The sequence below is a fragment of the Pinus tabuliformis genome, chromosome 7 (genome assembly GCF_031772625.1).
Source record: "Pinus tabuliformis cultivar Carrire ecotype Pingquan chromosome 7, CPIR1, whole genome shotgun sequence".
Taxonomy (NCBI): domain Eukaryota; kingdom Viridiplantae; phylum Streptophyta; class Pinopsida; order Pinales; family Pinaceae; genus Pinus; species Pinus tabuliformis.
The window spans coordinates 580,179,208-580,202,874 of record NC_142293.1 but is presented as its reverse complement, the minus strand read 5'-3'; the positions used below and the strand labels follow the sequence as shown (position 1 = coordinate 580,202,874).

The 23,667-nt window shown below is 38.7% G+C and overlaps 1 long non-coding RNA gene across 1 annotated transcript in view; it reads right to left on the bottom strand.

The window, feature by feature from the left end:
- Positions 1 to 23,667, bottom strand: part of LOC149248756 (uncharacterized) — a 331,776-nt gene that overhangs the window by 176,291 nt on the left and 131,818 nt on the right. The window contains exon 4 of the long non-coding RNA XR_016265775.1: positions 2,633 to 2,655. This is a non-coding gene — a long non-coding RNA (uncharacterized LOC149248756). The remainder of the gene's footprint in view (positions 1 to 2,632; positions 2,656 to 23,667) is intronic.

The following is a 23,667-nucleotide window of genomic DNA, read 5'->3' as shown; positions in this document are numbered from 1 at the left end:
TCTCAAGGAAAATACATGGTGAAGATATTGGAGAGATTTTGTATGGTGGATTGCAAGTCCGTGACTACCCCGATGGAGCTTAACTTCAAGAAGTTATGCAGTAGTGCTGCCAGACCTGTTTTGGGAAATGCTTGTGAGTATCGTCAACTCATAGGAGCATTGATGTTCTTAGCGAACTCCCATCTGGATATATGTTTTGCAGTCAGCACTTTGAGCCAATATATGGTTGAGCCTCATCACTCACATTGGATTGGTGCCAAGAATCTTCTGAGATATCTTCAAGGCACAATCACTCATGGTTTGAGATACACTGCAGGAGATGTGAGGCTACATGGATATTCCAATGTTGATTGGGCAGGCAGTGTGGTGGACCAAAAGAGCACTTCCGGGTGTTGTTTCTCTTTGGGTTTTGCCTCGATATGCTAGATGAGCAGAAAGCAGAAGTCAGTAGCTTTGAGCACCGTTGAGGCAAAGAACATTGCTGCGAGCATGGCCTCCTGTGAGGCTGTCTGGTTGAGGAAGCTCTTCAGTGAGCTGTTTGGACATACGTTTGATACTACAGTGATCCTCTGCGACAACCAGAGTGGGATTCATTTATCAGAGAATCCCGTATTTCATGATCACTCCAATCACATCGATATCAGGTACCACTTTATCTAGGATATGGGACAACGTGGAGAAATAAGGCTCCATCATATTGGGACTGATAAGCAGGTCGCCGACATTCTGACAAAGCCCCTGGGAAAGGTCGAATTCATGACTTTCCGTGAACCACTAGGAGTCGTGGAGAGACCCTCTTATGAGAGTCATGTATGACGCATACTTTGAGCTCTAGGAGCTCTGGGGGGCTTGGGGTACTTCTTGGAGCGACAAGCGACCATAGGGTGACTCAACCTCCCCTAGTGGTGCGCTATGTACAAGGTGAATAATTTAGCCTTCCCCTGTGATACCCCGTGGCGACATGTAGGCAGGATGAGTGGTCCATCCTTCTCCTGCCGAGACATCCTACCCATGTAGTGTGGGACTCATGGGAAGTACCTCTCATCTGGCCAATGAGTAGGGAAATGAGGATAGGGACCATAGTAATATGGATGGATGCATCGTGTATCTACCGTACTCCCTATGCTAGGATGGCATTGATCTGGGATCAATTGGAACTGACTTCGAGTCAGTAAGAGTGATATAAATCACTCTCTTTTGGAACTGACTTCGGGTCAATAATAGTGGTATGACACACTCTTTTCATTGAGACTGACTTCGGGTCAGTAAGAGTGCTATTGGACACTCTCTTTTATCTGGGACTGACTCCGGGTCAGTAGAGGATGGTATGATACATTCTCGATCATTTCTTCTTCTTCATAGTTTATTATAACAGGGCAGAGTAGAGCAGAGTCGAGCAGTGCAAGGCAGTGCATTTGATGGCAGAGATAGTACTGACAGACAAATGGATTAGCAGATGGAGTTCTCCCTAGTTGAGAGGGAGTGTTAAAATTGGCAAATAAGGCCAAACTCCATGTGGGTCATCTTAGTTATGGAAGCTAATATTTTTCTTGGATTCCTCTCATCGAGAGGTGTAGGATTGATCTAACGATCATCTGATTCCGACATGTATTCATGGAGATATGAATTTATTTGTATTTCTTGACAATTTGTCAAGGTCGGCCAGCAAGTAAAACAGTGTTTCACACCCCTAGCTAAACCTCAATGTGGCATATAAGTAGAGCAGACCTTGACGCATTATGACACTCATCTCATCTCCACATCTCTTCTCTCTCCTAGCCTGTTTGGGTATGCGTAGGAGGAGCTTCTCTCTTTCACGTGGGAAGAAGGAAGATGCAATTAGGAGCAGTGACATTGACTAGGGTGAAAGAGGATGCAAGAAGGTACAACAACGTTAACTTGGGTTGACCGAGGTGCTAGAGGACTACGTTGACCAATGTGAGGATACCTTTGACTACGGATTTGTGTGAGGAGCCTCTACCTTGCAAGCCACAGTTAAGATCAGCCATTGTTGACCACAGTTTTGACTAGCGTTGACTGGTTGGGGTTGACCGCAGATTGTTGAAGTGTTGACTGTTGTTTGACCACATTTTGTTGATTGTTTTGAGCTGCCCATTATTGTTGTTGGAGGCTAAGTTCTCCTAGTTTGTCTTGAGGGGACTTGGGAGCTCTTTGACCAGCTTTGACATTGCTGATTTGGATTACACTGTTGCTGCTGTAAAATCACATATTTGTGATATTGTACTATCTATCTCTCTCTGCTGAATTATTGAAGAATATAGAAGAATTGATCAAAGGGCTTCCCCGCATTCGGGTTTGTCCCTGGCTGGTGCCACATCTTGTGTCTCTTGTCTTGGCTTGTCTTCTGTTGTTTACATTTATGTTCTATCTGCATTTTACTATCATGTTGATGTGATTTCAATACTTGAAATTGATATTGGGCTAATAAGAAGATTTGAAGTAAATTGCTCTTAACCATAGAACATACCATAATTTAGCACTTAGTGAATAGATTGAGAAAATTAAAGATATTTTCAATGATAATCAACACATCATTCAAAAGATAAACATGTAAACCAATGCCTAGATGATTGCTTCAAGAAATAGTAAAGACTTTCTCAAATATACGTACTCAAAATGAGATGACAAGTAGTCCTGCAAAACAAATCAGTGTTAGATGAAAGATTTCAACTGCAAGATACAAATTGAACTTTAAACAAATGCTTTAATAAAGATACTATCATTCATGATCATAAGCATGTAAAGTAACAATTTAAAGGACAATGACTTGAAAAATGAAATTAAATGAACCAAAGCCTTCCTTGCAAAAGAAAAATGTTGTACTAGCTAAATGAGATACTTCAACAATAAAAATGATAACTTCAATGGATAGTGAGGTTATTCATCACAACAAGTATATGAGATAAATTTGCAAGTAAATTGGAAAATGCTCTAAAATAAATGAGTTAGAATGATATGCACTTAGCTAAGGTGAGATGCAATTATCTTGGTAAGTTTTTAAACTAAATGTCTATTCTAGGTGAGAGATTCTCCCTTCAACCTCTTACCAAAGGGTAAAGATTGGGGTGACTGCAAGGAAAATGGGTTGAGGAGGATCTTGTCTTCATTAATGATATCCTTCCCCTAATCCTTACAATCCATGTGTCTTCGTTCCTACAAGGGGGCAAAGCCACCTTCATAACTGCAGGGTCACACACTTTACCTTAGTCCGTACCAACTAGAAGAACTTTCAAGGAAAATCTTGGCCCGATTATTTCTATTCAACCAAGCTTATGTTTGGAGGTAAATTTTAAGTATGCAAGATGTAAAACTAAAATTCCTAAATGCTTGTTTGTTTTTAGTGTTTGCAAAGGAAATGCCTGAAAATAAATGTACAAATTGCTAACAATAAGATGGCATCAATGACTTCAAATAGTACTCACAAGCTTGTAAAAGTATATGGCATGTAAACATAAGCTTCATAAGTGACCAAGTCTTGCAAATTGTTCCAAGTAAATTCTTAACAAAGGATGTACCAACAAACAATATAATTAAGTATAAATTGACAATGAAGCATGTATTAATTGAAATGTAGCCAGAAGTAAAATATTTGCTTGTAAGTGAGCAAAATGATTGCTTAAAATGTATGATCAAAGCAACAAGTAACCATATAATGAGGCAATGTATTCCAAAGAAACAAAATGCTAAGTAAATGAGTTAAATTTGCCACATGAAACTTAGAGTACTTGCATTTTCTCAAATATTGTGGATGAAGTGTAAGAAATTGCATATACTTGACAAATACAAAGCAAGCTAAAAATGAAATTAGATGTGGATGATATGTGAGTTAGATTAACAAAAGAGCATGTTGTGAAAATTCGGTGACCCCGAATCCTATTGAAGCAATAGATGTTAATTCTTCTAATTGTTAATTCAATTAAACAATTTAATTGTTGTGTGCTATGGAAAATATCGAATTAAATACTCTGCAACCTTCACAAAATGAATACTACTTAAAAAATGTTGGAAGAATAGATGCACACATACACAAATACACAGTTATTTTTGGACAGAAGTCCCTGGAAAAACCCAACTTGGGAAAACTGGTGCAACAACTGAGGGTTTTAATATTATGCAGTAATAAATCTGAGTACAAGACTATGGATGCTCAAATTTAGCAATCCATACAGAGAAATGGCTGACAATAAATATAGTAAGAAAAATTCTCACTCCCATTGGCGATCCAACACTGACCTTGGCTCAAGTTGGGTTGTTCTTTGCTGCCTCTGCACAGTCACTACGTATTGTGTACCACAACTCGAAATTGCTTTCCCTCTTGCTATCAGATCAGTGGTTGTCTAGAAGATGGATCCTCCTAGCCTCCGGACTCTCTCTCCAGCTTCTGGCACTAAATCATTGCTTCTCCCCAGCAAAATATGGAATCCCCTCTGAAGCATTGCGCTGGCTCTCTGTGGCACTCACAGTCTCTCTGCAATGCACTCACCGGAACTGGAAGAACTTTCTCCGGCCTTACAATCCCTGCCCCTCTCCCACTGCTTCGAGCTCACTAGCTCTCTCCCTGGCAACTCAGCGCTGCTACTCAAGAAATCGGTCTGTCAGTGAAATCGAACTACTAGTGTGTCTTCTCCAAGCCCCACCAAGTTTCTTTGTATAATCTATCGTTGAGACATCAACGACCATGATTAAGACTTAATCAATGGCTAAGATTAACTAGAACTCAATCCATGTCTTTTTCTAGAAGATTCTCACCATGACTTACCTTTAATTAATCATATTCCCTAAGTTTAGATTTAGGAAACATTAAAAACTGATTGATTATTTTAATGAAGTCGTCTCTAGGTGGAATTTCCATAAACGATTTCTGGATTTTGGAGAATACATGTATTCTAGCCTCTTCACCAAATTTCGTGGCTAGAACACGTCCTATGCTACAAAAACTAACACTCCCTCTTAGCGAGGAATGTATTCTAGCGCTGCAACCTATTGAAGCAACACCCTATCTCTGCACCACCTCCTATCACGTTGCTGATGTCTGGCTGTTGTTGCCCAACTACTACACAACTCTGATATACGTTGCATCTGTGCTGCTACTGGCTCTACTGAACTGTTGCCAACACTGCATCTACACTGCAACTCCCTCTTCATCTGTTGTTGTTGCAACTGCAACAACTACAACTGAAAAGCATCCAAAAGACTGAATCGACTGTGATCAGTATGATGCATCTGCCTCCTGAGTCTTTGACTGCTGCTAGTCTTTGCACTGTCACTAAAGTCTCTTCGTTGTTGTTGACTTTGCTCTGTGCCAACTACACTGCTGTCAACCCTGCACTGCGTTGCCCAGTATCTGACCACTACGAGCTACTGTATCTATCACTCTGGCATCTGACTGCATCATCTGCCACTGACCCATCATGCTACTGCATGTTATGGGCTCCCGTAGCAAGGTATTGATTCATGAGATGGACCTCTTCAAGAATCGTACCCATTTGTAGCTCTCTAGGGCTACAACTCCAAATCACCCCACCTCACTCCTAGAGGTATATCGGTGATCATGGAAAACTCTTCCTCCAATCTAGAGGACAACTTGTTGATCTTTGCATGAGCTGCCGCCTAGTCCTGCTTCTCCTCCTTGTCCTTCTTCCTGAGAGGACACTGGGTGTTGTAGTGGCCAAGCTCACCACATCTGAAGCAATTGACCTTGGAAAGGTCCTTCTTCCTCCTGCTGCCCCTTTGATGTGAGGGCCACATTCTCCTCTTCCTTCACTTGCTTCATCCCACTTCTATTGCTGCTGCTGCCACTGATGACGCTCTTCACCAAATCTCACCTCATCTCCTCCTGCTGCAGATCAACTCACATTCAATCCCAATCTGCCAACTTCTCGCTACCCAAAATACTCTGGACGAAGACCTGTCAGTCTTCGGAAATGCTATTCAGAGATAACCGCACCAATTTTGTAGGCTAGGGCACTGACCCCACTACAGACAGCTAGTCTCGGCCATCTTGAATCCTAGTGAGGAAGGGGTCTATGCACTCCCCTTTCTGCATCCCTGTACATCTCAGCTTCCCCTCAAGATACATCTTCGGCTGCTCGAAGATCCCTGGTATAGTGTAGGGAGAGCTTCCCACATCTACCTGGCAATGTCTTTGCCCACTATGTGAGACACCACGTGATCTCGAACCCCACCGAGAATCAGTGTCCTTATAGGTCTTCATCTAATCTGCATCCGTGGGGATAGCTACCATGCTATCAATGTAGGCTTTGAGACCGTATTCATCTAGCAGACAGGAAATTCTTTCCTTCCAGATCACGTAGTTGGAGGCTCCTTCCAACCGATCCTGATCTCTCAACCCTACTAATGCCATCTCTGCAAAAATTCGAACTCCTCTTCTCTGCGCAGCTGCTGACTGGCTCTACGCACTCCCTGCTAGAGTGGGCAAATCTTCTCACAACTACTACTGCTCTGTAGTGAAAAATCGAACTTCTGGACTAGAAGTTCCCCGAGGAAGGAATTTCCTCTGTGTGTGCTCTTCCTTCCTCCTAACACTATTTTGCCCCAGCAAACTACTGCAAAATAACTGCGTCCCGACTGAAGATCTTCTCTGCAAGGAAAATACTGCTTCTCCCTCTGCCTCTAGTAATCTTTGATCTAGAAAATTTATTCTATGTAGACTCTCTCAAAGAAATAAACTTTTCCTCAAAAATTGACCCTCCTGACCAAGAACTGCGCTCCCTCTAAGGGTTTCAAACTGCTGCCTACACACAGCTTCAAAATTCCTCTTCCCTTCTGCTACTGAGCTCTCCAGCTTACAATATGTGCTCTCATACCATGTGAAAATTCAATGACCCCGAATCCTATTACAACAACAAATGTTAATTCTTCCAATAATCGATTAAACAATTTACTTGTTGTGTGTTACAGAAAATATCGAATCAAATACACTACATCCTTCACAAAATAAATATTGCTGAAAAAATGTTGGAAGAATAGATGCACACACACACAAATACACAATTATTTTCGGACAAAAGTCCCTGGAATAACCCAACTTGGGAAAACCAGTGCAGCAATTGAGGGTTTTAATATTATGTAGTAGTAAATTCTAGTACAAGACTATGGATTCTCAAATCTAGCAATCCATACAGGGAAATGACTAACAATAAATCTAGTGAGAAAAAGTCTCACTCCCACTAGCGATCCAACACTGACCTTGGCTCAAGTTGAGCTTCTCTTTGCTGCCATGCGCAGTCACTGCGTCAACCTACGCAGTACTGCATCCCACATCTCGGAATTTCTTTCCCTTTTGCTATCTGATCAACTGTTGTCTAGAAGATGGATCCTCCTGGCCTCCAGACTCTCTCTCCGTCTTCTGGCACTGAATCACTGCTTCTCCCCAGCAAAATACGAAATCCCCTCTGAAGCATTACACCGCCTCTTTGTGGCACTCACTGTCTCTCTACAGTGCACTCATCGGAACTGGAATAACTTCATCTGGCCTTACTGTCCCTGCCCCTATCTCATTGCTTCGATCTCACTAGCTCTCTCTCCGGCAACTTAGCATTGCTACTCAGAAAATCAATCTGCCAGTGAAATCGAACTGATGGTGTGTCTTCTCCAATCCCCATCGAGTTTCTTCTAATTATCTCTTGTTGAGACATCAACGGCCATGATTAAAACTTAATCGATGGCTAAGATTAACTAGAACTCTATCCATGTTTTTTTCTAGAAGATTCTCACCATAACTTAATTAATACCCCTTAATTAATCATATTCCCTACGTTTAGACTTAGGAAACATTAAAAATTAATTAATTAATTTAATTAAGGTGTCTCTGGGTAGAATTTCCAGAAATGATTTCTGGGTTTCAGAGAATACATGTATTCTAGCGTCTCCACCAAATTCCGTGGCTAGAACACATCCGATGCTACAAAAACTAACACATCTAAATGAACTAAGTGAAAAAAACTAGAAAAATGAGATGCAAGTCAATCTACCCATAAAAGTCCTCCCTCTAAATGAGGAGGAGAGATGCTATGGGTAAAATCCCAAGCTTCCACAAGAAAATTTGGAACTATTATTAAATGCTACGATGAGGAGAAATCCTTTTAGAAGGCTGCCCAAAAGATGAAGGAGAAACTTTTACAAAGTATGAGCTTTAGAAGCTAGAGTCTCCCTGTGAAACTTGGCGACCTCAATAGCCAATGGAAAATTTCTCAAAATCTAAAAATTACAAGAAAGAATCAGCCTGAAAGGGCCCACGGCCTAGCTATTTTGCAGCTGCCCTCAATTTCTCATGACCTCCTTGAAATTGATCTCAAAATGTGTGAGAGGTCTACAAACACTAGTTAGAAGTTTCAAAAAATCTCTCCTTGAGACTTGTCACAAGATGAGTTGCCAAAGGCTCCAACTATGGGCTGCAAAACCAAGAGGATTGTTAGTGGAGAGAGAATTTAAAGAAAAAAATATGGTACATATTAATATACAAGAAACCAAACCAAGTGAAGGGAGTGAACCCCCATACTTGTCTAGTTTAGAAAATTGCTCTTAATTAGCTTATGAAATCTTTCAAAGCTCTAGATCAAAAGAAGCATGTAATTTAAATTTCTAAATGGTTCAAGTATATAGTGAGAAAGAGAACTCCATTCTTGCTTCCTTTTAGATGAAAGCCTCGAAGTAAAAGTTGATGGGTCTTGAGCAACCTTGAATCCAGGAGTGCGTTGATCTATGTGAGACTTTCTCACGCCCAAATGGATTCTTACACACAATTCAGATAGATTTTCCCTAGACACTTGAAGAGAAATAATGGTTTGCAAAAGGAATCAGAGCAACACAATGGGTGAAATAGACCGAAGTTTCCTCCAAAAATCAATCGGCAATTTCACTCCTAGAATACTACTCTAAAATCAAGGATATGTGCAAGATAGCTTGCACATATCAATCCAAAATAGATGGCAATAGAAGCTAATGACGTTCAAATGTATAAGAAATTGAAGCACAACAACAATAGTATGGAAATGTTAAAATTGGCAACTAGGGCCAAATTCCACCTTAGGACAACTAATATGATGGAGATTATTATTGCATTGGATTCCTCTTTTCGAGAGGTCCAACTTGGATATAAAGATCATCTCATTCTGACAAGTAGAAGTGGAATTTTGAATTTATTCTCTCTCATGCACAAATTGTTAAGGTCGGCCTCAGTGAAATGTAGGCTCAAGAAACCCAATAGATGTGTCTCCACACCCTCAATGAATTGTATAAATAGGAGTGACCTCTCTCCTTATTTGAACATCACTCAACCCATCACATCGTCTCTCTCCTCTCTTGATTGGTTCGTACAGCTTGGGGACAACCTCTCTCTTCTTCGCACGTGTGGCAGCAGGCCAAATTTTTCTAGGTCAAGGACAGGCCGAATTTCAGAGGAACAGACCAACGTTGACTAGGGCTTATTTGACCTCCGTTGACTTCGATTTTCAAGGTAGAATTTCGATCTTTGGAGGCCGCATTTGTTGGCACAAAAATTGAGGAGTTTGGTACAGTTTGACCAACGTTGACTTCAGATTTGACCAAAAAAATTACAATAGTGTTTTCTCTCCTTTGACTGGGTTTGACCAAACTATTTTGGGCTGACTTTGACTCTCCTAGAAAGCTGAATTGGACTGTTGTTGACCAAGCTTCTTGGAGGACATTTTGATGTTGCTTTGACGAATGTTGACTTTCTGGTTAGGGTTGCAGCTGATTGTTGTTGATTGCTGAATTTGACGGCATTGTTTTGGGCAAGTAAATTTGATATTTGTACCCTCTCTCTCTTCTAAACTATTGAATAATAATAATAAGATTTGATCAAAGGGTTTTCCCAACATTGGGGTTTTTCCTTGTCATCTGCCAAATCTTGTGTCCTCTTGTCTTGGACTTGTCTTCTGCACATGTTTTTATGTTCTATCTTCATTTACTATCAATTGTTTAAGTTAATGTGATTGCTACTAGATATTAATTGGAAATTGTCATTGGGCTGATAAGGAACATTGAAGTAAATTGTGCTAAAGCTTAGAGCATACCATTGTTATCTAAAATTGTTAAATTGGCAACTAGGGCCAAACTCCATGTGGGTCAGCTTATTTATGGCAGCTGATATTTTTATTGAATCCCTCTCGTCGAGAGGTGTAGGATTGATCTAAAGATCATCCGATTCCGATAAGTATTTATGGAGATATGAATTTATTTTGATTATGGATTTATTATCTAGCCGACCAGCAACTTATGTAGGCTCAAGAAGCCCAAACGTCATGTCTATTCAACCTATACGTTTTGGTATAAATAGAAGAGGATTTGAAGTCATTTTGACACTCTTCATGTGATCTCTTCTCCACGTCTGGGTTTTTAGAGAAGGAGAAAACGCTAAGAGTATTTGCTATGATTCCTTAGCCACAGTAGCATAATGATCTAGATCTAAACACTTCTATGGAAGAAACCCTAGAAGCTGTCACTAAATATGCAGCAACAGGAAGGCTCAAGAACTCATAACGCAGTCCAAGAAGAAACCTACGTTGCCTTACAGATCTGGCAACGTAGAACAACAAGCAACGTGTAATATGGGCAGCCATGGCATTATGGTGAAATGCAGTTATGGTGAACGCAGTGGCATTATGGTGAAACACAATCATGGTGAACGTTGTGGCATCATGGTTAAATGCAGTTATGGTGAACGCAGTGGCATTATGGTAAAACGCAGTCATGGTGAACGCTGTGGCATTATGGTGAAACGCAGTCCTGGCAATGTCTAGATTGAAGCAACAGTGAACGTGATGAAAATGTCGTAGATAGCGTAGGCCTATTCATGGTGAGACCTATACGCTGTGCATGGAATCATATGTATGCGACCTATACGTTGTGCATAGAATCATATGTATGCAAACGTCGTTCATATATCAAATATTGTCCATGTTATATATCTATAAGCTGTTCACGTTCATTTATACACAGTCATATGAATATGGAACCACGTTATATGAAACCACGTATATATACGCAATATGGAACTACGTTATACGCAGTCGATACAACGCACAGGACTACCATGCAGTCCATACAACGCATTATGTATATATGCTGGATGTATACGTTGGGAATTATGTATATACGCTAGAAATATATACGTTGAATATATATGCTGGGCATTCATATAATATACCACGCAGTCATACACAGTCATGGGATCATACGCGATATGGAACACGGTCATCTAGACACAGTCATATATAAGCTTCATTGTGTTAGGTATATATAATCTGCTTTAGTCATAACTGTTGTCCAACATGGTTATGAAGAACGTTGAGACAGTGATAAGCAAATAATGGGATTGCGTGGAGGATAGCCTAGCTGCTTTGCTAGGCTACAAGCCATAGCAAGCAGCTAAGACTGATATATAGAAGGATAGTAAGGGCAGCATAATGATATGAGCATTGTACAGCAGAATGATGTAAGAGATCATGGGTAGCATGGACAGCATGATGATAATCATGATTAGTACAGCATGGTGCCATATGCAGTGGTGTAGCAAATGGACGAGATGCAGCACAATGATAGGTGAAGGAGTCACCTTAGAGAATCAGTTGAAGTAGAATGTCTTCAACTGATCTCATCGTTATACGAAATGATCTATGCTAGATCTAGATAAGTCAAAGTGTTGACTTCTGTTGTAAATGTACTATCTCTCTCTTTCTTTCTCTGATGAACTTTGAAGAACATAAAAGAAGAATTGATCAAGGGTTTCCCCACACATTGTGGGTTTTGTCCCTAGCTAGCGCCACATATTGTGTCCTCTTGTCTTGGCATGTCTTCTGCGATTTATATTTATGTTCTATGTGCAGTTTACTTTATGCTGATGTGATTGCTATATGGAAAAGAAACTAAATAAATTGCTCTAGCATAGAACATACCTAAAATTAACATGGTATCAGAGCTGAGGTGAAGACAATGCCCAAGCAAGAGTGAAAGAGCAATCACCAAAAACAGTGGGGACAAGGACGAAAGGATCAATGGGATCCTCACAATTCACCCACGGTGAAGTCGAAGTAAAGAATGTTATCAGAATGGCATTGTAGAACTTCTGATGGCCTACTTAAAGATCACTTCATTAGGAAATTCGGATCTAAGGGTGGAAGGAAAGGAAGATGTCTTGGTTATACGTTCGGCCCTTATGCGAAGGAGTGTCCGAATGGCAGAGATGGGGGTCATCAAGGACACGACCGATTCTTCAAGGAAGCAAGGAACCCCAAGAATGGAAGTCAAAGGTTTTAAGGTGGCATTCGTCGATGGAAAGGTACGTGTTTGAAAATAGAATTTTCAAAGATGCTTTCGAGTTCAGGGTTGTGTTAAGTTACAAGAGGTCCACTGGGGACCATGTCCATTAGCACTGGAGGTCTGTAAGTTAGATGGTGACAGGAAAGCCTGAATTCAAAAAGAGCATGAAAGTACATGTCTGAGATGTACCGAAGGAAAATCTTACAAGGGAACCATTCGCCTCATGTAGCAGGTCCACAGGTTTCAAACAACCCGTGGAGTTTGAGATTCATGAACAGGAATCTCATGTATACAGGTGGAGGAAAGCCCTCTATGGCTTGAAGCAAAACACCCTAGACGTAGTATCAGAGGACTGATAGCTGTTTGATGAAGTTGAGATTCACTAAGGAGTGAAACCAATCCAAACCATTATCCGAAGGTTGTGGATGATAGACCTCTCATACCGGCACCCTATGCGGACGAACTATTTCTGCCAGGTGCAGACCCTTTCATCTGCAGAAGTAAGAGGGAGTTGGATTCCGGACATATGTTTTGCAGTTAGCACAGGGAGCTCATATTTGGTTGAACCTCACTCGATTGGTGCCAAGAATCTTCTAAGATGTCTTCAAGGCACAATCTCGCATGGATTGAGATACACTGCCGGAAATATGAAACTGCATGATTATTCAAATGTTGTCTGGGCAGGCAGTGTGGAGGATCACTAGAGCATTTTTTCAGTGCTGGTTCTCTTTGGATTCTGTTTCGATATCATGGATGAGCAGGAAGCAGAAGTCGGTTGTTATAAGTACCGCCGAGACCGGATATAAAACTACGAGTATGACCTCGTATGAAGTTGCCTAGTTGTGGAAACTCTTCAGTGAGTACACATGATGAATACCACTGTGATTCTTTGTGACAACCAGAGGTGGGATTCGATTATTGAGGAATCTCGTATTCGACGATTGCTCCAGCAGATAGACATCAGATACTACCTTATCTGGGATATGGTAAGTCGATGAGCAAGGAGGCTCCATCGCATTGAGATGATGTACAGGTCGCTAAAGCCCCGGGGGAAAGATCAAATCTGTGATTTTTCCCAAACGACTTGAAACCCTTGTACAAGGGTCCTGCATGTTGCATACATTGAGCTCTAGGAGCTCCGGGGGCTTGCAGTTCTTACTGGAGCAACATACGACCACAGGGTGACTCACCCTCCCCTGGTGGTGCACACTGGGACAAGATGATTTGCTCTCTTGTGGACAAGATGATTCGCTCTCCTGTGAACAAGATGATTCGCTCTCTTGTGGAACAAGATGAATCGCTCTCTTGTGGGACAGGATGATTCGCTCTCTTGTGGACAGGATGATTCGCTCTCCTGTGTAGTACGATGATTAGTTCTCCTGTGAGGTCTGAATGATGTGTTCACCATGACAATTGTAGCAGGATGATTTGTTCTCCTGTGATGACGGGATTGATTAAGCTCTCTTGTCGAGGCATCCTACCCATGCAGTCTAGGACTCATGGGAAGTACCTCTCATCTGATCAATGAGCAGGGAAATGAAGATAGGGGCCATAGTAGTACCGATGGACGCATCGCTGTATCTATCGTACTCCCTGTTGACCACTACGTGTCAACTACCCATAGCAGTACACCCCCTTTTTCGCAAAAGGGATAGCGCTTGATCGGCGTGTCCGTGCCATTCGACTGTCATCGTCAGCCCGATCATATTATGTTGTAAACCCAGTCTGCATGTGTAAATTGTAAATAATTTTAGTAAATCTGAGTCATGTACATAAGTTGCCTAGGGAAACCTAATTTTCTAGTGATAATCTACGTTCCGAAAGGTTTTTTGTCTCACCGATCCATGATTGGCAGAGTTTTCTTTCAGCCTAACCCCAAAGCCGGAATGGATTTTGTCATTAGAATCTTAGGGGAATCCTAGTGTGATTTGAGTCTATGTAAAAGTAATTTGGAAATAATTCTAACTATTTGGTTAGGTTATTACAAATTGCTTGATCTGCTAGATTATGTTTGTGTCGCAAGACTAGCTGGTCTATGAGGGTCTATGTCAAATGGGTTTTCCCCCTTGAGATGTAAAATTGTAAAAGTCATGATGTAAAGTGTCTTGAGGGTTAGAAAATGTTTTATCCCCTCATGAGTCCTAAGTCCTAGGTCCTAGGTGATTTTTCCAAAGGCTAAGTTCGAGGATCCAAAAAAAAAAATGAAAAAACAATAAAATAATAAAAAATAAAAAAATAAAAGATTAAAAAATTAATAAAATAACTAAAAAATAAAATAAATTAAAATTTTAAAAATAAATTAAAAAAATAAATAAAAATTTGAAAAAACAAAATAAAATAATAAAAAGTCAAAGTTTTGAGAAAATAAATGCAAAGTTTTAATTTTTTAATATATTAAAATGCATTTAAAATTTCGACGGATGAGATTAAAAGGGATTTTGATCCTCATTGACGGTCGAGATCATTTTGACATGGATCACTCGAACTAGCCGTTGGGAAATTTTCTTTTAAATAGGGTGTCAGGGGTCATTTGAGATCAGATTCGATCTATGAGTCTTGTGCTAAAGAAAGCTCTCTTGTAGTCAGTTTTTGTGCAATAAAGAAAGACTTTGGAGTTGCAAATCTTGCTGGTGTTACTTTTCTGGAAACGCTGTAAGATGTTTTATTTTTCTACATAATTTTATTTTTAGCCATTGATGATAGCTTGATGAAGATTGATTTAGGCACAGGTATCTTATGTAATCTCTAGGGTTTGAATGATAGTTTAGATTCTGAAATATAATGGCGGGTATCTCCATTTGATCCGAATTTCACTGTTGTTTTCTCCCTCTATGATTAATGGTTGATTTAAGCTATGCAGGATATCCTTAGTTTTGAGTTTACTGGGCGTTAGGGGAAGTTCTCGACTGAACCAGCGAACTCCCAGATTGCGTTTTCTGAAAGAGCCCAGCCAGTTTTGATCCCGGGCTTATCATTTGAAATTTTTTTTATGAATGCATGAAGGTTTTTCTGAAGTATCTCACATTAAATTTAAACTCTGAAAATATTACTGTGAATTATTTGACAAATCTGGCTGCTTAAGAGTCGAAAATCTGTAAATATTGTAAAAATTTTTAAGATGGTTTTTGTTAGGGTTTTAGGCTTTTTCCTTGCACATTTTATTTCTGGGTGTTTGGTTTTCGCGGGTTGTAGGTACACATCTTGAAAATTTTGCAAGGTTTTCATCAGACAATCTGAAGCAGCTAATTCAAATTTTTAAGAGCCCTAGTAAATCTTAAGAGGGTTTTCTAATTAATTTATCTGCTGTTTGGGGTTTCATTATTCGTGGGAAATTTGTTCGAATTTTTTTTTATGTGCTGCCCTGGGCCTACAAAAGATCCTCAGTCTTTTCGCTGCTATTTTTCTGCTCAGCTCCTTCAGAATTGTTGCCTCTCTTCTGGCAGTCACCTGATCTACAACGCTGCCTTCTCTCATCTCTCTCCACGCAGCATTCAACTGCGTCCTCCATCTGTTGCCTACACACCACTCCAGCTCCAAACTTTCCTTCTACCTGCGTATCCTTCAACGCAGCCACCTTCAGCATCATCTTTCCACAGCTCCCTCTTCTGCTGACGTCCAAGCTGCTGCGTCCCTCTTCCTCATTTGTGTACATTATTTACCCTTCAGCTCTCAGCAAATCTGCCATCAAAGTTTCTCCACGCTGTCGGCTGCTAAACCTGCAAAAAAAAATTTAAAATCACGCAGCCATCCCTACCTTGCTCCAGCGTTCTGTCACGCGTTTCATTCTCCACCACGTATTGTTCCCCAAACGCAGCATTGCCTTCACATCTGCCTTCAGCAATCCACAGTTGCCTCACACCTGCCCGCAACACCTCAAATCTGCGTACGCTACCCAGCATTTCCCTTAAATCTGCATGAAATCCTTCTGTCGCCTGATCCATTGCCTTGGGTAGCTGCTCCCTGCGCATTTTCTTCATGCCGTCCAGGTCTGCACTCTCAGCGAAAAGCAAAAAAAAAAAACGATATGCATAAGTTAGCGTAAGCTGGGTTAGCGTTTATTTTTTTTTATAACATGTGTGTTAATTTAAAAGCATTAAAAAAAACAAAAAAAAAAAAAGAAAATACGATTTTCCTTTTTTTACATTAGGATTAGAATGTAAATTTTTCTTCTGTTACATAGTTTTTTTGGAATTAAGCTTTAGTTTCATTAAACTTTTTTTTTGGGTTTCAGATTTTAGATTTAAATTTTATTTACTTAGGCTTTAGTTTTAGTATTATTTTTATTTTAGTTTTTCTTTTGGTATTATTTTGATGTTGATAACTCATAAAAAATTAAAATTAAAAAATAAAAAAAATCTCAAAAAAGCAAGATTCTTTGTTTTTACTTTCTTCATTTGTATTTATGTAATATGGTTAGATTTTAGTTTTAGGTTTATGAAATTTGTATTTTAGTTTTAGATCTAGAATTTTGTAATTTAGATTTAAACTTTATTTTAGTTTAGCTTGGTTTTGTGATTCTACTTTTCATTTATTTATTTTCTTAGTTTTTACTTAGTTCATTTTTGTTCTATTTGAAAATCATAAAAATAAAAAGAAATCATAAAAGGTAACAAAGAGTTTCTTTTAGTTTAGATTTTAATTTTATTTAGAATTAGATCTCTTTAAATTTAGTTTTTAATTTTTCAAAGTTTGATTTTAAACAATTCGGAAAAATATAAAAATATAACCCAAAAAAAAAAAAAAAAATTGAAAAAGCTTAACTAAAAATTGAAAATTCATTTTTGGTGTCTCTATTTTCCATTTCTCTATAGTTAAATGCATTTAATGTTTATTTTAAGTTAGCTATGTGAAAGTGGTAACTGGTCAACATGTAAATTTTATGATCATTTAAAGCATTTGATTTTTCTTGAAGTTTAATTGCTGGATCATTGTTAAAGCATTGTGAATTTATTGAACATCTTGCACTGCTTTGGTTATTTGATGATAAATGATTGTTTTTACAAGGTTCATACTTTTGCAACATCTAATAAATAACCATTTAATCATTAACTCCATAAGGCATTGGTACATTAATTTCTAAATCAATCAAGTGCTAAATTGCCTTGTTGTGTCTCCCAGCCCAACTGGTCCGCAGTTGGTTTTCTTTCATCCCATAGAGTCTACCCCCTTAGCCTCGGGAGACGGCTTAAACGGAGGGATCGGGGATCAAGGTGACAGCCTTCGTCTGAGCGTTGTCGTGGCAATCTGTGCAACAACATTTTTTGGCATCGTTTCCGAGGAATCGATTATCCTTGACATTTCAACGACAATCATTCTTCCCATTTCTCATATTTTCATTTCAACCGGCAACGACAACATTTTTTGGCATCGTTACCGGGGAAAGATTTTTTTTGTCCCTGGTGTTTCAACGACATTCATCTTCTCATTTCTCATCATTCTTTCATCTTTCTCATCTCTCATTTGAGCTAGCAGATTCAACATTTTTGGCAGCATTTGGATCTTTTCATCGCCTTATTTTTCATCATATCAGCAACTACTCTTCGGTTCATTTCTTGTTTGGGTGGTGACTCCATCGGACTTCTTTTATTTTTCCTAGACAAGAAGCCTCCCTCATATCTGCTTGTTGATTGCTTTTTGGATCCTAGAATTAGATTCATTGTTCAAGTGGCGACTCCACTTATTTCATCTCTTGATTTTCCTGAGCAGATATCTCACTCTATCATCCATTTGGTCCCTCATTATCCATCATGGATTATTCGTTTAAACCATGTCATTTCACTGATGATCTCCATGATTTTCCGAAAGTGGACATTTCTAAATTACCGTTGTTCTCTAGTGGTGATTCAGTCGCTGTTAAAAAGCATCTAGGCTTGTTTACTCGTATAATGATCATATATTGTAGACCCCCTCAGTATAATCATGAAGATGTCAAAATGCGTCTTTTTGTCCTTTCTTTAGAGGGTGATGCTTTGAATTGCTTTAACAATTGTCCTAAAGATTCTTTCACTTCTTTACAAGACATTGTCAATGCTTTTAAAGATAGATATGGTGATCCAGATAGCTCGCCTTGTGCCCCTAAAATTGTGCAACAGAATGAAAGTAATCTTATAAAAGGTCCAGTTGTCGATGCAAGATTTCAAGACAATTCTTCATATCAGAATGTGCCATCCACTTGTACCATTGCTGATCAATCTGTGATAGTGGAAAAGCGGGGACAAATTGTGAAATCAATGGAAAGGAAAATCAGAAGCAAATTATAGAAGAACTAATGCAGCGGGTAAAAAATATGAAGATCAATCAAACTAATTACCCCAATGATGTGAGAACTTTATGCACCCACCTGAAAAAACGTAATAAGGAGATGGAGATCATGAAAATTAAACACTCTGATTACATAACTGACATGCAAAATCAACATCCTAAGGAAATTGAGGCCATGAAAACTAATCATGACACAGAAATTAGTTTTATGCAAAGCAAGTTATCAGGTTTAGAGGAAAATATGATGACCATGCAAGCAAATCATAAGAAAGAGATAAACTCTATGCAGCATTGCTTGATGACCATAAAGGAAAAGGATGATAAAGTAATAAGAGATATGGAAGCTAATCAGATATGTCTTCAGAATAAGTTATTGACCATGGAAGAAGATCATGCTAGGGAAATCAGTGCTATGAAGGTTAAACACACTAGTCAGATAGATGCCATTAAAATACAGGTTCAGAAATTTCAACAGCTGTAAGAGGATGAAAGAAACCAAGGAACGGCAATAGATCAGGAGCCTCCTTATTTGTTACAGCAAGCTCCATCATATTATGAAGTCCTTTGTTCCATTGAAAAGTGGATAATTGAAGGTGACCTGGATAAAAGGGAAATTAATAATCGGGTTGATGCTCACACGGTTAATCCACCAGTCATTGAAGATCAAGTTATAACTCATGGCACCTATGAGATTGGTCCATCATCCTTGACAGGGCAGATACAAAATGAAGAAAGTCATGTCACGCATATCTTACATACTTCATCTGAGAGCTTTGAAGCAGAAAGTTCCACGTCATCAGTGATACAGCCTGCCACGAAGACAAAGCGCAAGAAAAAGAAAACGAGAAGAAAATTTCATGCACCAGACGGCCGTGAGCAACTTGATTTTTGGATAGGGAAAAGTCTTACCGTATGCAGAATTGAACATGGCACATCCGATAAGCAGCCGACAGATTTGCCTGAAAGCAAGCAAATGCTTAGCATACACTATATTGAACACATCTGATGCCTTGGGGCATCCTCTGTATTTCTAACCCTACTCCTAGTTTTTTCAGCATTTTCATTTCTGTTTTAGGATTAGATTTACTTTTTCATGTTGTTAGACTAGTTAATAAATGAAGAGCTTATATCTTTCCTGTGCTTAACGTTATATGATGATTTTTGGATGGACGCTACTTATGTTTTATTGTGTGTTTCATGGATGCAGATTCTGGATTCTCACATTCCTACAGTGCAGCGATGTGTCCCCAAGTAGAGCCAGATGTTGACCACTACGTGTCAACTACCCATAGCAGTACACCCCCTTTTTCGCAAAAGAGATAGCGCTTGATTGACATGTCCGTGCCATTCGACTGTCATCATTAGCCTGATCATATTATGTTGTAAACCCAGTCTGCATGTGTAAATTGTAAATAATTTTAGCAGATCTGAGTCATGTATGTAAATTGCCTAGGGAAACCTAATTTTCTAGTGATAATCTACGTTTCGGAAGGTTTTTTGTCTCACCGATCCATGATCGGCAGAGTTTTCCTTCAGCCTAACCCCAAAGCCGGAATGGATTTTGTCATTAGAATTCCCCTAGGGGAATCCTAGTGTGCTTTGAGTCTATGTAAAAGTAATTTGGAAATAATTCTAACTATTTGGTTAGGTTATTACAAATTGCTTGATCTGCTAGATTATGTTTGTGTCGCAAGACTGGCTGGTCTATGAGGGTCTATGTCAAATGGGTTTTCCCCCTTGAGATGTAAAATTATAAAAGTCATGACGTAAAGTGTCTTGAGGGTTAGAAAATGTTTTATCCCCTCATAAGTCCTAAGTCCTAGTCCTAGGTGATTTTTCCAAAGGCTAAATTCGAGGATCCAAAAATAAAAAATGAAAAAACAATAAAATAAATAAAAAAAAAACAAAAAACAAAAAACAAAGATGATGATGAGTCTTGGTCTAGACTCGAAACGTCGACAAAGCAAAGATGAAAACTGTGGAATATCCGAGTGAAAATACTAAAAAACAAAAAACAAAATAAAACAAAATTTTAAAAATAGATAGAAATTTGAAAAAACAAAATAAAATAATAATAAGTCAAAGTTTTGAGAAAATAAATGCAAAGTTTAAATTTTTTAATATATTAAAATGCATTTAAAATTTCGACGGTTGAGATCATTTTGACATTGATCACTCGAACTAGCTGTTGGGAAATTTTCTTTTAAATAGGGTGTCAAGGGTCATTTGAAATCAGATTCGATCTGTGAGTCTTGTGCTAAAGAAAGCTCTCTTGTAGTCATTTTTTGTGCAATAAAGAAAGACTTTGGGGTTGAAAATCTTGTTGGTGTTACTCTTCTCGAAATGCTGTAAGATGTTTTATTTTTCCGCATAATTTTATTTTCAGCCATTGATGATAGCTTGATGAAGATTGATTTAGGCACAAGTATCTTGTCTAATCTCTGGGGTTTGAATGATAGTTTAGATTCTGAAATATAATGGCAGGTATCTCCATTTGATCCGAATTTCACTGTTGTTTTCTCCCTCTATGATTAATGGTTGATTTACGTTGTGCAGGATATCTTTAGTTTTGAGTTTACCGAGCGTTAGGGGAAGTTCTCGGCTAAACCAGCCAGCTCTCGGATTGTGTTTTCTGAAAGAGCCCAACCAGTTCTTGATCCCGAGCTTATCATTAAAAAAAAAATTATGAATGCATGAAGGGTTTTCTGAAGCATCTCACATTAAATTTAAAATTCTGAAAATATTTATGTGGCATATTGACAAATCTGGCTATTTAAGAGCCTCTGAGCTGTAATTACTGTAATTATTTAGCTGGTTTTTATTAGGATTTTAGGTTTTTTCCTTGCACATTTTATTTCTGGGTGTTTGGTTTTCGCAGGTTGCAGGTACACATCTTGAAAATTTTGCAGGGTTTTCATCAGACAATCTAAAGCAGCTGGTTCAAATTTTTAAGAGCCCTGGTAAATCTTAAGAGGGTTTTCTAATTCATTTATCTGTTGTCTGTGGTTTCATTCTTTGCGGGAAATTTGTTCGAAATTTTATTTTTTTACGTGCTGCCCTGGGCCTGCAAAAGATCCTCAGTCTTTTCACTGCTATTTTTCTGCTCAGCTCCTTCAGAATTGTTGCCTCTCTTCTGGCAGTCACCTGATCTGCAACGCTGCCTTCTCTCATCTCTCTCCATGCAGCATTCAACTGAGTCCTCCATCCACTGCCTGCACACTACTCCAGCTCCAAACTTTCCTTCTACCTGCGTATCCTTCAACGTAGCCACCTTCAGCCTCATCTTCCCACAGCTCCCTCTTCCGCCGACGTCCAAGCTGCTGCGTCCCTCTTCCTCATTTGCGTACATTATTTACCCTTCAGCTCTCAGCAAATCTGCCATCAAAGTTTCTCCACGCTGCTAGCTGCTAAACCTACAAAAAAAAAAATGAAAATCACGCAGCCATCCCTACCTTGCTCCAGCGTTCTGTCTGTCCATCGCCCCACGCGTTTCATTCTCCTCCACGTATTGTTCCCCAAACGCAGCATTGCCTTCACGTCTACCTTCAGCAATCCACACCTGCCTCACACCTGCCCGCAACACCTCAAATCTCCGTACGCTGCCTAGCATTTCCCTTAAACCTGCGTGAAATCCTTCTGCCGCCTGATCCATTGCCTTGGGTAGCTGCTCCCTGTGCATTTTCTTCATGTCGTCCGGGCCTGCACACTCAACAAAAAGCCAAAGAAAAAAATCGATATGCATAAGTTAGCATACGTTGGGTTAGCGTTCAATTTTTTTTATAACATGTGTTAATTTAAAAGCATAAAACAAAAAAAAAATACGATTTTCTTTTTTTTACGTTAGGATTAAAATGTAAATTTTTCTTCTATTACATAGTTTTTTTGGAATTAAGCTTTAGTTTCATTTAACATTTTTTTTGGGGGTTTTAGATTTTAGATTTAAATTTTATTTACTTAGGCTTTAGTTTTAATATTAGTTTTATTTTAGTTTTTCTTTTGGTCTTATTTTGATGTTGATAAATCATAAAAGATAAAAAAAAATCTCAAAAAAGCAAAATTCGTTCTTTTTACTTTCTTCATTTGTATTTATGTAATATGGTTAGATTTTAGTTTTAGGTTTATTAAATTTGTATTTTAGTTTTAGATCTAGAATTTTGTAATTTAGATTTAAACTTTATTTTAGTTTAGATTGGTTTTGTGATTCTACTTTTCATTTATTTATTTTCTTAGTTCATTTTTGTTCTATTTGAAAATCATAAAAATAAAAAGAAATCTTAAAAGGTAACAAAGAGTTTCTTTTAGTTTAGATTTTAATTTTATTTAGAATTAGATCTCTTTAAATTTAGCTTTTAATTTTTCAAAGTTTAATTTTAAACAATTTAGAAAAATATAAAAATATAACAAAAAAAAAATGAAAAAGCTTAACTAAAAATTGAAAATTCATTTTTGGTGTCTCTATGTTCCATTTCTCTATAGTTAAATGCATTTAATGTTTATTTGAAGTTAGATATGTGAAAGTGGTAACTGGTCAACATTTAAATTTTATGATCATTTAAAGCATTTGATTTTTCTTGAAGTTTAATTGCTAGATCATTGTTAAAGCATTCTGAATTTACTGAATATCTTGCATTGCTTGGATTATTTGATGATAAATGATTGTTTTTACAAGGTTCATACTTTTGCAACATCTAATAAATAACCATTTAATCATTAACTCCATAAGGCACTGGTACATTAATTTCTAAATCAATCAAGTGCTAAATTGCCTTTTGTGTCTCCCAACCCAACTGGTCCGCAGTTGGTTTTTATTCATCCCATAGGGTCTACCCCCCTTAACCTCGGAGACGGCTTAAATGGAGGGATTGGGGATCAAGGTGACAGCCCCCGGTCTGAGCGTTGTCGTGGCAATCTGTGTGACAACACTCCCTACGCTAGGATGACCTTCACTGATCTGGGATCAATTACACTGGTCTGGGACCAGTGGTAGGAGTTGTACCTACTATGACGCTGACTTCGAGTCGGTTGAGACTGGTCTGGGACCAGTGGTACATACTCTGAGACTGACTTCGTGTCAGTGCAGGA